At 41.0% G+C, this 14,794-nt stretch overlaps 1 protein-coding gene and 1 pseudogene across 13 annotated transcripts in view; both read right to left on the bottom strand.

Annotated features, from left to right (window-relative positions):
• The window catches only part of LOC308631989 (large ribosomal subunit protein uL23-like), a 491,218-nt pseudogene that overhangs the window by 358,706 nt on the left and 117,718 nt on the right, over positions 1-14,794 (bottom strand). The window lies entirely within an intron of this gene.
• Positions 1-14,794, bottom strand: part of ESCO1 (establishment of sister chromatid cohesion N-acetyltransferase 1) — a 107,049-nt gene that overhangs the window by 79,884 nt on the left and 12,371 nt on the right. For 9 of the 12 annotated variants that reach the window (XR_014018406.1, XR_014018407.1, XR_014018408.1 and 6 more), the window contains exon 2: positions 14,548-14,647. The gene's annotated coding sequence lies outside the window, so the exon portion shown is untranslated. Of the gene's footprint in view, positions 1-5,711; positions 5,814-11,116; positions 11,192-14,547; positions 14,648-14,794 lie in introns of all 12 variants that reach the window. The other 3 variants (XM_081263587.1, XM_081263586.1, XM_081263588.1) reach the window with 3 other exon arrangements.

Consider the following 14,794-nt stretch of genomic DNA (forward strand, 5'->3'; position numbering starts at 1 on the left):
AAATGCAAATGAAAACTAAGATTTCATCTCACTCCAGTCAAAATGGCAATTATCAAGAATATAAGCAACAATGAATGGAACCACCATTTGACCCAGCTATCCCTCTCCTGGGTCTAAACCCAAAAGACTTAAAATCAGCATACTACAGTGATATATATAAATGTTTACAGCAGCTCAATTCACAACAGCCAAACTATGAAACAACCTAGACATCCTTCAACGGATGAATGGGTAAAGAACATATAATGATGTTATATACACAATGGAATACTCCTCAGGGTGAAAGAGGAATGAAATAATGGCATTTGTCAGTAAATGAACGGAACTGGAGAATATCATGCTAAGTGATGAGGGCCTTACTAAGGCAATAAGCCAATCCCAAAACTCAAAGGGCAAATGTTCTGATATGTGCATGCTAACCCCAAACAAGGGAGGGGAAGAATAGAAATACACTGGATTAGACAAAGGGGAACAAAGGAAAGGGAGATGGAAGGGGAACAGGAAGGACAGTAGAATTAATAGACATAACTTTCCTAGCCTTGTATTTGAATACACGACCAGGGTAACTGTGCATCATGTACAACCAAAAGAATGGGATCCTTAATAAGTTGTACTGTATGTATGCATAATTTGCCAAAATACGTTTTACTGTCATGTATAACTAAAAAGAATTTTGAAAAAATAATATGAATTTCAGGACCAAAAATAATAAGTAAACTTTACAGAAAATGACCACTTCAGGAAACTCTCAGTAACATTTGCCTTTTACTATAAAAGATGTTTACCAAAAAAATTTTAAAAAAGATATTTAAAAGACATGTTAGAAAACACTCAAGAAACTGAGAACACCCAACTTTCCACCTGCTTCATGAGGAAATGTGTTCACATTTTAATCCTTAAGTTACTTTGAATGTATAGCATCCAATATATTCTTGCATTTTGTCATCCAGTAAGTTTTTTTGGTTTTGGGGGAGAGGGGGAGAGAATACTGGAGATTGAACCCAGGGGAGCTTTACCACTGAGCTACATCCTAAGACTTTTTTCTTTTTTTAATTTTAAGTGGACACAATATCTTTATTTATGTGGTGCTGAGGATTGAACCCAGTACCTCATGCATGCCAGGCAAGCACTCTACCACTGAACCACAAACTCAGCCCCTGAGCCCTTATTTTGAGACAGGACCTTCCTAAATTGCTAAGGCTGGCCTCAAACTTGCAATCTGACTTTCACCATTTTTTTAATGGACCTCTACTTTACTCATTTATTTATATGTGGTGCTGAGAATAAAACTCAGTGCCTCACATATGCCCAGCAAGTGCTCTACCACTGAGACACAACCCTAGCCCCTTTAAATTGCAATGTTCCCTCAACCTTCAGAGTCACTGGAATTACAGATATGCATCACTGTGCACAGTTCTTTAAAGTAATTTTTAAAAAACATTTTATAATTGAAATATAATTCCCATACCAAAATATTACCTCTTGGTGGCTAGGGTGTGGCTCAGCGGTAAAGCACTTACCTCCCATGTGTGAGACATTGGGTTAGATCTTTAGCACCACATAAAAGTAAATTAACAAAATAAAGACACTGTGTCCATGTACAACCAAAAAATTTTTTAAAAATTCACCTCTTTATAGTATACAACTCAATGCTTTTTAATATAGAGTTGTGCAACAATCACCATTTCCTAATTACAGATTATTTTCATTACCCCCAAAAGAAGTCTCATGCCCATTAAGAGTCATTCCCTATCCCCTCCCCTACTCCATTCCTAGCAACTAGTAATCTACTTTCTGTCTCTATGAATTTGGCTATTCTGGACATTTCATATAAATGGAATTATACATGTAGCCTTTTGTGACTGGCTTCTTTCACTTAAGCATAATGTTTTCAAGGTTCAACTGTGTTGTTACATGAATTTTAACTATATTGCTTTTTATGGCTAAATATTATTCCACTACATAGATACATCACATTTTGTTTATATATCCATTAACTGAAACATGTGAGACTGCATCTCCTTTTCCACAATCCTAAACAAATAAGCTATGAACAACCCTACCTGTATTTTTGAATGAACACATTTTCAAATCTCTTGGGTATACACTGAGAATTACTGACTTTCTGGTAACTGTTTAACTTCTTGAGGGATTCCAAGTCAGCTGCCACCAGCTATGTATGAGAGTTACAATTTCTGCACATCCTTGTCAAAACATTATTGTCTTTTTTATTTTAGTCATCTTTGTGGGTGTATAATGCTATTTCATTATAGTTTTGATTTGTATTTCCCTAATGGCTAATATCATTGATCATCTTTTCATGTTCTTATTGATCACGTGAGGAATAAGAAAAATGTCTCTTCAAATTCTTTCCCTGTTTTTTTTTCTCCCTGTATTTGTTGTTTGTTATTTGTTTTGTTTTGTACTGGGAATTGAACCCAGGGGTGCTTAATCACTGCGCCATATTTTTATTTTGCCCCCTCTTTTTTGGAAGAGGGTACAAGGGATTGAATCAGGGGCACTCAATCACTGAGCCACAGCCCGAGCCCTATTTTGTATTTTATTTAGAGAGAGGGTCTCACTGAATTGCTGAGTGTCTCACTTTTATTGAGGATGGCTTTGAACTCAAGATCTTCTTGCCTCAGCCTCCCAAAACACTGGGATTACAGGTGTGTGCCAAAGCACATGGCTGAGTTGTAACAATTCTTTACCAAGGTATTAAACTATTAGATCTATGATTTCTTTGGGGGGCGAGATAACAGGGAATTGAACCCAGGGGTGCCCTACTACTGAGTCACTTCCCAGCATTTGTTTAATTTTGAGACAGGGTCTCACCAAGTTGCCCAGGCTGGCCTTGAACCTGCAATCCTCTTGCTTCAGCCTCTCAAGTAGCTATAATTACAAGGATGTGCCACTTGCCCAGCTTCACTTTCTTAACAGAGTACTTTGATGCAAAAGCCTTTTACTTTGATGAAATCTAGTCTATTTTTTCTTTGGCTGCAAGAAGACTTACATCTATGTTTTCTTCTGAGTTACATAGTTTTAATTTACATTATAGATTTTTTTTTTTGGTAGTTGCAGTTGGACAGAATGTCTTTATTTATTTCTGTGTGGTGCTGAGGACTGAACACAGTGGCAAGTGCTCTGCCACTGAGCCACAATCCCAGCCCAACATTATAGATTTTTAATCCATTTTGAATTCATTTTATTCTAAGGTATGATACAGGGATAAAAATATTCTGTTGCATTGTCTTAGCACCATTTACTAAAAAACACTATTCTTTACCCACTGAATTGTCTGTCTTGGCACCCTTACTGAAAATCTTATTAAAATTTTTTTAAGGGGACCAGGGTTGTAGCTCAGTGGTAGATCATTTGCCTAGCACATGTGAGGCACTGGGTTTGATCCTGAGCACCACATAAAAATAAATCAAATAAAGGTATTATATCCATTTATAACCAAAAAAAACATTTTTTAAATGTTTTTATTTTTTAGTTGTAGTTAGACACAATACTTTTATATTATTTACTTATTTTACATGGTGCTGAGGATCGAACCCACGGTCTCGCACATGCTAGGTGAGCACTCTACGGCTGAGCCACAACCTCAGCCCCCCAAAAAATATTTTTTAAAAAAGTTTTTAAGGCTGGGATGGTGCCTGGTGTCATGGTGCACACCTGTAATTCCAGCAGCTCCAGAGGCTGAGGCAGGAGGATCTTGAGTTCAAAGCCAGCCTCAGCAATTTAATGAGGTCTGAAGTAACCTCAGTAAGACCCTGTCTTTAAATAAAAATACAAAAATGGCTAGGGATGTGACTAAGTGGTTAAGCACTCTGGGTTCAATCCCCAGTACAAAAAAATAAAAAATAAAAAAGCTGGGGCTGAGAATATAACTCATAGCTCATGCAGCTCAGTGATAGCACACTTGAGCCCCCGAGGTTAATCTGCAAGTACTATAGGGGAAAAAGGACAATAAATGTTTGGGTTTATTTCTGGACTCTCAATTTTCACTCATCTATGATTTTATACCACTACCACACAGAGTTGTTACTGTAGCTTTTTAATAAGCATTTAAATGAGGATGTATGAGTCCTTTAATTTTTAAATTCTTTTCCAAGCTTGTTTTAGTTATTCGGTGCCCCTTACATTCTGTACAAATTTTAGGATCAGCTTATAATTCTGCGAAAAAGCCAACTGAAATTTTGATAGGGATTACACTGAATTTGTAATCAATTTGAGGAAAATTGTCATCATAATAAGTCTTCCAATTCTTGAACATGGATCACTGATGTAGGTCTTTGTGTGAGAGTGGGTGTGCTAGGGATAGAAACCAGAGTTGCTCTACCACTAAGCTATATCCACAGCCCCTTTTTAAATTGTGAGACATGGCCTAAATTGCTAAGGCCAGACTTGAATTTAGGATCCTCCTGCATCAGCTTCCTGAGTTGCTGGCATTATAGGTGTGTGCCACCAAGCCTGGTCTTTTTTTTTTTTCATATGTTTTGCAATCTGTGTCCATGTCTTGTGCTTTTGTTAAGTTTATCCCTAACTATTTTATTCTTTTTTATGCCATTTTTAAGAGACTGTTTTCTTAATTTTCTTTTCAGATAGTTCATTAAAGTGTACAGAAATACAACTCTGTTGATCTTGTATCCTGTTGAAAGAGTAAAAGAAATTGAAGTTAAAATGTAAAGGACCGGGTATTGTAAAGTTTCTAAGCTGCAAAGCCTGAGTTAAAATGTAAAGGACCAAGTATTGTTAAAGTTTCTATGCTACACTCAAAGCCTGAAATTCCTGTAGCTGCTAGGACAATTCCCGGGACTGCCCATTAAATAATCCCCCCTGACCACTTAGTTAACAACTTGGACCCTGTGCAGCTAGGCAGGTAGGCACCTCAGGTGGTCTCTTCCTCCGTCGTTCGCCGGACCCTTACATTTGGTGCATTGGCCGGGAATCCCGCAGCACCGGACAAGGAGACCCCAACGGACTCCTCTAGGGGTAAGTAAGGCGCCTTTTTCCTTTTTCTTTCAATCGCTCGGAGTTTCGGTTTAAGGGTTGGCAGAGTGGCTGCCTGCGGAGAGCGTGAGCTCCCCCCGGTGGTGGTGGACACACGTGTCCTGAAGCCACAGGCCACGTCCCCAAGGGACGCCTTGGAGGACTCGGGAAACTGGGGGACGGAAGCGCCCTCAACTCAGGTGTATTCAGTGACTCTGCTGCCAACCCATCAGGTTCTGCCGGCTACTTAGTTTTGTTAATTGTCTCGTGTTGCGTTTACTGTCTGTCTTTATGGTACTCGTGTTAAACATTTACTGTTTGTCCTTGTCTGTGTCTCGTTTGTATTGTCCCTGTCTCTGAGTAACTCCCATTATGGGACAAAGCCATTCCACGCCTCTGTCCCTGACCCTCGATCATTGGACGGATGTCCGCTCAAGGGCCCAGAATCTTTCTTTTTCACTGAAACGCCAGACCTGGCAGACTCTCTGCGCTTCAGAATGGCCCACCCTTGGAGTTGAATGGCCCCCAGAAGGATCCTTCCACCTCCCTCTAATCAGCAAAGTCAGAGATATTGTCTTTCAGCCGGGGCCACATGACCATCCAGATCAACAGCTATATATCTTAACCTGGCAGGATCTCTGCGAATCTCCTCCCACGTGGATGAAGCCCTTCCTTGTTCCGGCCCCCACTCCAACCCCTTACCCCACCCGACTTACAAGTTTAGTCGAGTCGCTGATGTTCTCACACCAGCCCACTTGGGATGACTGCCAACAACTTCTGGGGACTCTCTTCACAACAGAGGAACGAGAGAGAATCCTCTTGGAAGCCAGAAAGAATATTCTTAGACCAGATGGGCGACCAACCCAACTTCCCAACATCATTGAAGCTGGCTTCCCCTTAAACCGACCCAACTGGGACCCCAACACCTTTGAAGGTAGGGAGCATCTGTCCACTTATCGCCGGGCTCTTACAGTGGGTTTCCGAGCGGCCGCCAGGCGGCCAACTAATTTGGCCAAGGTAAGAGAGATTATCCAGGGGTCCAATGAATCTCCCTCAATGTTTCTGGAGAGAATTATGGAAGCATATAGGAAATATACTCCCTTTGATCCTCAGGCAGAGGACCAAAAAGCATCTGTTGCAATGGCCTTTATCGGGCAGGCTGCCCTAGATATTAAGAAAAAGTTACAACGTTTATTTGGATTACAAGATATGACCTTAAGAGATTTAGTCAGAGAAGCTGAGAAAGTATATTATAAGAGAGAAACTGAGGAAGAGAGGGAACAGAGGAGGGAGAAGGAAAGGGAACAAAAGAAAGATGAAAGAAGCAAAAGGCAGACTAAAGCATTGGCTAAGGTCCTGGTCACAGCCACAGATAGGCCAGAAGTTAGAAAGCAGGGTGACAGGAAGGGATACCTGGGCCCACGCCAAAGGCTGCCCCTGGCCTCAGATCAATGTGCCTACTGTAAAGAAAAAGGACACTGGGCCAAAGAGTGCCCCAAAAAGAAGCAGCCACGCCAGCCTGCCATGCTGACTCTAGAAGATGACTAGGAAAGTCGGGGCTCGGATCCCCTCCCCGAGCTCAGGGTAACATTTGAAGTGGAGGGGACCCCAGTGAACTTTGAAGTGGATACAGGAGCAGTATACTCAGCCCTTAAGACCCCAATGGGCCCCCTATCAAATAAAAGGTCCTTAGTTCAAGGGGCAAATGGCAGTAAATATCGGGCTTGGACAACAAAGAGGACTATGGACCTAGGAAGGGGAAAAGTCCACCACTCTTTCCTAGTGATCCCAGAATGCCCGGCCCCATTGATGGACAGGGATCTACTCACCAAGCTCCAGGCTAAAATAACCTTTCCCCTGATGGTCCCCAAGTGGAATTTCTAAATCCTTCAGTAAAAACCCCCATAGTCACGGCTTTGACTATGTCAGTAGAAGATGAACATCAACTCTTCACGGCCCCTGGGACTGATCAAACAGGCAAACTACCCCAGAAATGGATAAAAGATTATCCTGATGCCTGGGCAGAAACTGCTGGGTTAGGTCTAGCCATAAAACAACCTCCAATAGAAGCAGAATTAAAAGCCTCTGCCTCTCCAATCAGTGTTGAACAATTTCCTCTAAGCAAAGAAGCTAGGGATGGGATAAAGCCCCATATTCAGAAATACCTGGCTCTTGGGGTCCTAAGGCCCTATCAATTGGCCTGGAATACCCCCCCTGCTACCAGTAAGAAAGCCAGGAACTGGGGACTACCGTCCTGTTCAAGACCTAAGAGAGATCAACAACAGAGTGCAGGACATTCACCCCACGGTACCTAATCCATATAATTTGCTTAGCACTCTGAATCCGGAGCGGAAATGGTACACTGTGCTGGACTTAAAAGATGCTTTCTTCTGCTTGCCCCTGTATAAGGACAGTCAGTTGTTGTTTGCTTTCGAGTGGATAGACCCAGAAACAGGAATATCTGGCCAACTAACCTGGACTAGACTCCCACAGGGGTTCAAAAACTCTCCCACTCTCTTTGATGAAGCTCTCCACAGGGACCTCAACGACTTCAGAACTGCACACCCCGAAGCCACCCTACTCCAATATGTGGATGATCTGCTGCTGGCAGCCAACACCAAGGAGAACTGCAAGTCTGGGACCCAAGCACTATTATCCGAGCTTGCTCAGCTCAGATATAGGGCTTCTGCCAAAAAGGCCCAAATTTGCCAGCAAGAAGTAATCTTCCTGGGTTATTCTCTTAGGGGTGGCAGACGATGCCTCACTGAGCCCAGGAAACAAACCGTTGTGCAGATACTGCCCCCATCTAATAAGAGACAACTCGGAGAGTTTCTTGGGACTGCCGGCTTTTGCAGGTTATGGTTTCCTGGGTTTGCGTCTCTGGCTGCCCCTTTATACCTGCTGATAAAGGGGGATGCCCAGTTCCAAAGGACCCCTGAACACCAACAGGCTTCTGATAATATCAAAAAGGCGCTGCTATCTGCTCCGGCCTTAGCACTCCCAGATGTAGAAAAACCCTTCACTCTCTACATCGAGGAAAAGAAAGGAATAGCATGGGGAGTGCTCACTCAGACTTTGGGACCTTGGAAAAGGCCGGTAGCATACCTATCAAAAAGACTGGACCCAGTGGCTAGCGGGAGGCCCCATTGCCTAAGGGCCATATCTGCGGCAGCCCTTCTAATAAAAGATGCTGATAAATTAACATTGGGACAGAAGCTGACCATTATAGCCCCCCCATGCCCTGGAGAACATCATCCGTCAGCCTCCAGACAGGTGGCTATCAAACTCCAGAATAACCCACTACCAGAGCCTCTTGCTTGACAAAGACAGAATAACGCTGGGACCCCCTGCTCCACTCAACCCGGATACATTGCTGCCAAAAGAATCATCAGGACCCATCGCTCATGATTGCCAACACATACTGGCAGAGGAGACCAGTGTACCACGAGACTTAAAGAATCAGCCACTGCCTCACCCTGAGGTCGGACGGTTTACGGACGGGAGCAGTTTCCTCCAAGACGGATGGGTCGAAGCCTTCCCCATGAAGAAAGAAACGGCTCAGATGGTGGTCAAAAAGATCCTAGAAGACATCTTTCCAAGATTCAGATTGCCTAAGGTAATGGGGTCCGATAACGGACCGGCGTTTGTGGCCCAGGTAAGTCAGGGACTGGCCAGGACCTTGGGGATTGATTGGAAATTACATTGTGCTTATAGACCCCAGAGCTCAGAACAGGTAGAAAGGATAAATAGAACCATCAAAGAGACCTTAACGAAATTAAGCTTGGAGACCGGCATAAAAGATTGGACTATGCTCCTACCTTATGCACTGTTTCGTGCAGGAAATACCCCCTCCACCTCTTTATGTAACCTCACCCCTTATGAGATTCTCTATGGTTCCCCTCCTCCAGTAAGGGACCTAATCCCAACTCTGAGACTTAATGATTCCTTTCACACCCCCTTGCTTAATGGTTCAATTTAAATTGGGTAAACAGATAAAGGTAAAGATGTCTTTAAAATTAAGCTTATAAGTTTTCCTAGGTGTTCAAAAATAAAACCTAATAAAATGTTGATGTCTATGAAATAATCTGCTTAAATTCAAAAATTTACAAGTATTGTTTCAAAATGTGAACAGAAGGAGGTTAACAGATGGAAAAGAGAAACTAGAAGGTTCTAGATATGGATTTAATAGAGGGAAAATGTGTTTCTGGATAAGAGAGTCTATGTAATTAAGTAATTAAGAGGGTTTAAGTAAGTGATAAAGAAGGTCTATGTAAGTTGGTTATAAGTGTAAGTTTTTGAGCAAGTAATCTTAAAAAAATTGAACAGCTGGTTAAACAAGTGCTGTTGTTTTAGAGAATTGTGCTATGTTATTTCTTTAAAAGCTAAACTTGGTTAATATAAAGTCATCAATGTAATTATGGTGCTATTAATTCATATCTTCCAGGTATACAAGTCTGTAAGGTAGAAGCTTCAAAAGAACATTGTATCAAGCTGGTGTTCTAAAAGTTGTATGGTAATTTTAGGCTCAAAAAGAAAAACATGTTGGAGATTTATTTATATCATTTGTGTTCTATAACTGGACTTGTTATCAATAAGATATGTAAAGTTCTATGTTACTTTTTACACTGAGATACAATTTAAATGTATTTCTAAGTTAATGAGAGCCTAATCTGTGTGAAGGTTTTATTGCAAAACACAAAAATACTTTGCTACTTTTCTACAAAAGGTTAAAAGCTTTCAGCCTTTCTTTAATTCATGTTTTAGATGTGATATTATGTTGTATTAGCTAATATTCATGTGAACTTGAGCAACAAGTTATGTAAACTTTGTAAAATGATGTCTAAAAAGCAAAGATCAGTTTCAGAACTACAGTACTTAAGATTTATGAAGAGCCCTGCCTTACCTGAGATAAGGCTCTATGTCCCATCTCACTACATGTGAGAATGACTACAAAAGAAGTAGGCCAGATTTCAGTACATTTAAAGTTGTGTCCAAAGGTTGGTTTTTGTCACGACTGCCAGGATCTCAAACAGGGCATATACTCCACCAAAATTCAAGGTAGCTATTATATGAACTAAATGTTTTTACTCTTGATAATTTTATTTTGTAGTTTTCTTATAAATTATTTAAAATTGCCTGTTAATGTTTTACAGAGATACTGCTTTAAGAACACACAACCTGGGTTAATTTAAGATAAGGAGTTATCACCTACAGGATAGAGAGATAGACATTAGAGCCCAGTACTCTTAATATAAGGCTGTTGAAACTTATTTGCTGGATGTTTAAGATTAAGTTTTAAAATTAAAGTTAAATTAAAAGGGCCAAGAAAACCAATATTTGGCTCTTGCCCTCTGAGGCAGTCAGTCTGAATCAGGGAATAGGGGACTTCTCCAAAGACCTTTGCAACTCTGGGCCACATAACCTTCTGATCAGATCAGGGAGATTAATGAGACGGCTGGAGGACAAAAAGCCAATCAGTGCATTTGCTATGAAGAGGAGGGTCATCAGAAAAGGGAGACATCCCTGATGCTTCCGAGGGAAGCCATATGGTCAAGCAAGGCCTGGACCCATCCTAGCGCAAATGGCACTAGCAGAACTGAGAAGCTGTTGTAAGTTCCCCGAGGACTCCCAGGGAAACTCAGCTGACTGTTAATGATAGATAGAAACGAAAGTCAGTTTGACTTGCTTCATCTTAAACACTTAGCAAAGACAGTCAAAGCCAAAACACTGCTGTTCCTGGACATTATAAATGATAATAATAGTTAAATGTAACCTCCAAAAATAAGTAAACTGGAGGCTACAAAAGAGATTCTCAGACAGGAATGCCTGATAACTATCAAAGGGAACTGCCAGAGTAGTTTTTAGTTTAAGGCCTTTATTCCTAACCTACACAGGTAGGCTTAATGTTTGCTAGTATGGTTATCCAGCCCTAAGTAACAGAATTAAAGATTTCTCTATTAGACACAAAGGTCATACTAGTAAAAAGGATTTTGCAAGATCAGATGACATTAAATTATTAAACTGTATCTTAAGGGAAGGACAACTGTAACCCTAAAAGTTAAATGTTGTGTTTATATCCCTGACATTTCTGGCAATGTGACAAATATCCTTAAAGATTTACATGCTCAGATAAAAGCCATGTCCTCAGCAACTTCGTCATGGAAACAACATCTTAGCTCCTGGTTCTTGGTACTTCCTGGTGAAAAACATTGTTAGTTTGTTAGTCTCTGTCTTTGTCATCATACTCATTGGCATATTCCTGTGCTATGGGATTTATTGCTGTATCAATCTGGTTCCAGAACTAATGAATTCTTGTTTCTTTTATAGACCACCCATCACTCAAATGGCCCTCCAGCCTATTACTTCTCAATTGGACTTTTATCATGGACCACTTGATAGACCCGATTTTTAAAGGGGGACTCCAAACTGCTTGCCCCACACCGTCCCTTTTCAGCCTAAAGAAGCCAGAAAGATCTTCTTCGCCCCCCTTCCTTACAGCAGTAAGGAGTTCCCAAATTAGAGGGGGAAATGAAGCCAGATTTAAAGTTAGGTAGTCAGTGTAGTTATGTAAATCAGGGTCTAATACTGAGTGAAATCTAAAATGGAGGCCATGCTGAAAATGATTCCAGGAAACGCAGGACAACTCATAGTAATCAGACAGCAATATGCTCCACTGACAGAGATGGAAAATGAGACTCCCCAATAATTATGACCTATCACTTTTAAGATTAAAAGTAGTCAGAAAAAAGGAGTGGGAAATGAAAGAGTAAAAGAAATTGAAGTTAAAATGTAAAGGACCGGGTACTCTAAAGTTTCTAAGCTGCAAAGCCTGAGTTAAAATGTAAAGGACCAGGTATTGTTAAGTTTCTATGCTACACTCAAAGCCTGAAATTCCTGTAGCTGTTAGGACAATTCCCGGGACTGCCCATTAAATAATCCCCCCTGACCACTTAGTTGTTTAACTTGGACCCTGTGAAGCTAGGCGTGTAGGCACCTCAGGGCCCAAACCAATCAGTTTGAATGTATCCCCCTCCTTAGGAATGACCTATCACTCCAGCCCGACCTGTTCCCGCCAATGAATGTACTAATCATGTTTGAGAATTGTTGTTTGATTTTCCTGCAGTGTATGGTGATTTGTTAAAGGGGACTGTGATGTATGTAAAGTCCCTGCCCTCCCTAAAGAAGTGTACTTAAGCACTGCTCAACCCCTGCTCAGGGCTCTTGGCGGCTTTCCCTTCTTGAGTGAGCCTGGAGCGCCAGCACACTGGATCCTCAATAAACCCCCTTTTGCTGTTGCATGAGTCGGTCTCTTGGTGGTCTCTTCCTCCATCGTTCACTGGACCCTTACACTGTAACCTACCTGAATTTAATTAGTTCTCACAGGGGTTTCTTGGTGGATTTCTTAGAGTTTTCTCCATGTAAAATCATACTACCTGCAAATGGGGATACTTTCGTATATTCCTTTCCAATTATATGCCTTTTATTTCTTTTCTTTGCCTAACTGCCTTGGTTAGAACTTCCATGGGGTTTTTGTTGATAGTAAGGTTAAAGCTGTCAGTCTTTCACTGTGAAGAAGTATGATACAAGATGTAGGTTTTTTCATATGCTCTTCTATTCCTAGTTTGTTGGGTGACTTTATCATAAAGGATAATATATTTTCTCAAAATGTTTTTTTTATAAAAATGTATCTACCTAGGTAATTATGTAGGGCTTTTTTCCTTTATTCTGTCAACATGGTGTCTGATATTGATTTTTGTATGTAAAACCAACCAAGTAACAGCAAGCTCAACTTAGTTTTGGGAATGTCTATAAACATTTGGTAGAGTTAACCAGTGAAGCTATTTGGGCCTGGGCTTTTCTTTGGGGGCAATATTTTATTTTTATTATTGTTATTAATTGTTGAGAACCACAGCCATTGGGATGGCACCTAGCATTTTGCCAGAAGGAGTGGTTGAGAGGTGAAGCCCATCTAGCCATTAAGACGATAATTAAGTTAAGCTGTGTATAATTGCTGTGACTGGATGATGCTGGATTGAAACAGGCTGTGTATTCAGTTGTATATAGACCCCTGCTGTCCGGCAATAGCACTCCTGCTGCCTTGGGCGCTACTTTTGAGTTCTCCCGGAGTTCCCATTGAGTGGGGGTGTAGTTTAGTGGTAGAAGGCATCTTTAGCATGCATGAAGTCCTGGGTTCCATCCCCAGCACTGCAAAATAAATAAAACTAACACAAGAGCATAAAAAAATCAAAGACTTGGGGCTGGGGTTGTGGCTCAGTAATAGAGCACTTGCCTAGCATGTGTTGAGGCACTGAGTTCGATCCTCAGCACATATAAATAAATGAAAAGTAATAAAGGTCCATCAACAACTAAAAAATATTATTTAAAAAAATCAAAGACTTAAGGAAATTTATAAAAGATGTACAATACCTTTTCACGAAAAACTGCAAAGCATTACTAAGAAAAATTAAAGATGTCATAAACAAGTGAAAAATACACCATGTTGAAGTCTCCGTATTCTTTATTTTTTGTTGCTGTGGTGTTGGAGATAAAACCCAGGGCCTCATGCATGTTCGGCACTTGCTTTATCACTAAGATATATCCACAGTGCAAGATTCATATTCTTAAGAAATCTATTCTTGGGGCTGGGGATGTGGCTCAAGTGTCAGCGCACTCGCCTGGCATGCGTGCGGCCCGGGTTCGATCCTCAGCACCACATACAAAGATGTTGTATCCGCCGAAAACTAAAAAATAAATATTAAAATTATCTCAAAAAAAAAAATCTATTCTTCTCACTGGGTCTGGTAGTGCACATCTTTAAATCTGGAGGCTCAGGAAGGAGACTTTCATGTTCAAGACCAGCTGTGCAATTTAGTGAGACCCTGTCTCAAAAAATAAGGGCAAGAACATAGCTTAATGGTGAAGCACCGCTGGATTCAATCCCCAGTAACAGGGTGATTTTCAGGACTAAGAATGTAGCTCAATGGTACAGTGCTTGCCTTTACCATTGCAGACCTAAAAATTCTGGCTTGTGGCTGGATTCAATACAGCTAGTGGGAGGCAGTGAGACCACTAAAAGCAGAGTGAGACAAACATATTTATGCATCAAGTTCATCAGGCTACTATTAGGGGCTCCTAGTTCTTTGTGACAAGATTATGAAGAGTGAACTCAAGATAAATTTAGACAGAGAGAAGACTGAGAACTCTGATGCACTAAATCCTCCTGAATTTTCCTTGCCTGCAAATAAATTCCACCCTTAACCAGCCTAATCTATGGAGCAGGTGCCTCAAAAGGAAAATACCAATTCTCCTAAGGTATAGAGAATCAGATCTCAACACAGCCTAGAGAAATGAAAGACCAATTCTAGAAGGAAATAGCCTCTACTTTATCATCAGCAGGAGTATGGAGAAGAGGAGAGTCTATGGTAAAAGACCAAGAGGGGTGGGAGGCAGGAAAAAGACCAAAGTGGGGGTGAGGAGTGAGGTGGGGAAAAGATCAAGAAAGACAGATACAAGGCTTAATTAGACCAAATTTACTGTCATAAGTGGGCTTACCTGGTATTCTCTTCCTGTGAAGGGCCAGATAGCAAGAATGTTAGGCTGTAATGGTCCACCACATATAATATATCACATATTCTTCTTTGATTTTTACAACCTTAAAAAAACATACATAAAAACCATTTTTAGTTCAAGGGATGGGGCAGTGGGGGTTGGGGGAATACTAGCCAAACTTGTCCCAAATGATATTTACCAACTGCCAGTCCTTTAACAATTATTTATATAACCTACAAACAACAGTCAT

This window comes from Spermophilus citellus (assembly GCF_964194105.1).
Source record: "Spermophilus citellus genome assembly, chromosome: 12".
Lineage (NCBI taxonomy): Eukaryota > Metazoa > Chordata > Mammalia > Rodentia > Sciuridae > Spermophilus > Spermophilus citellus.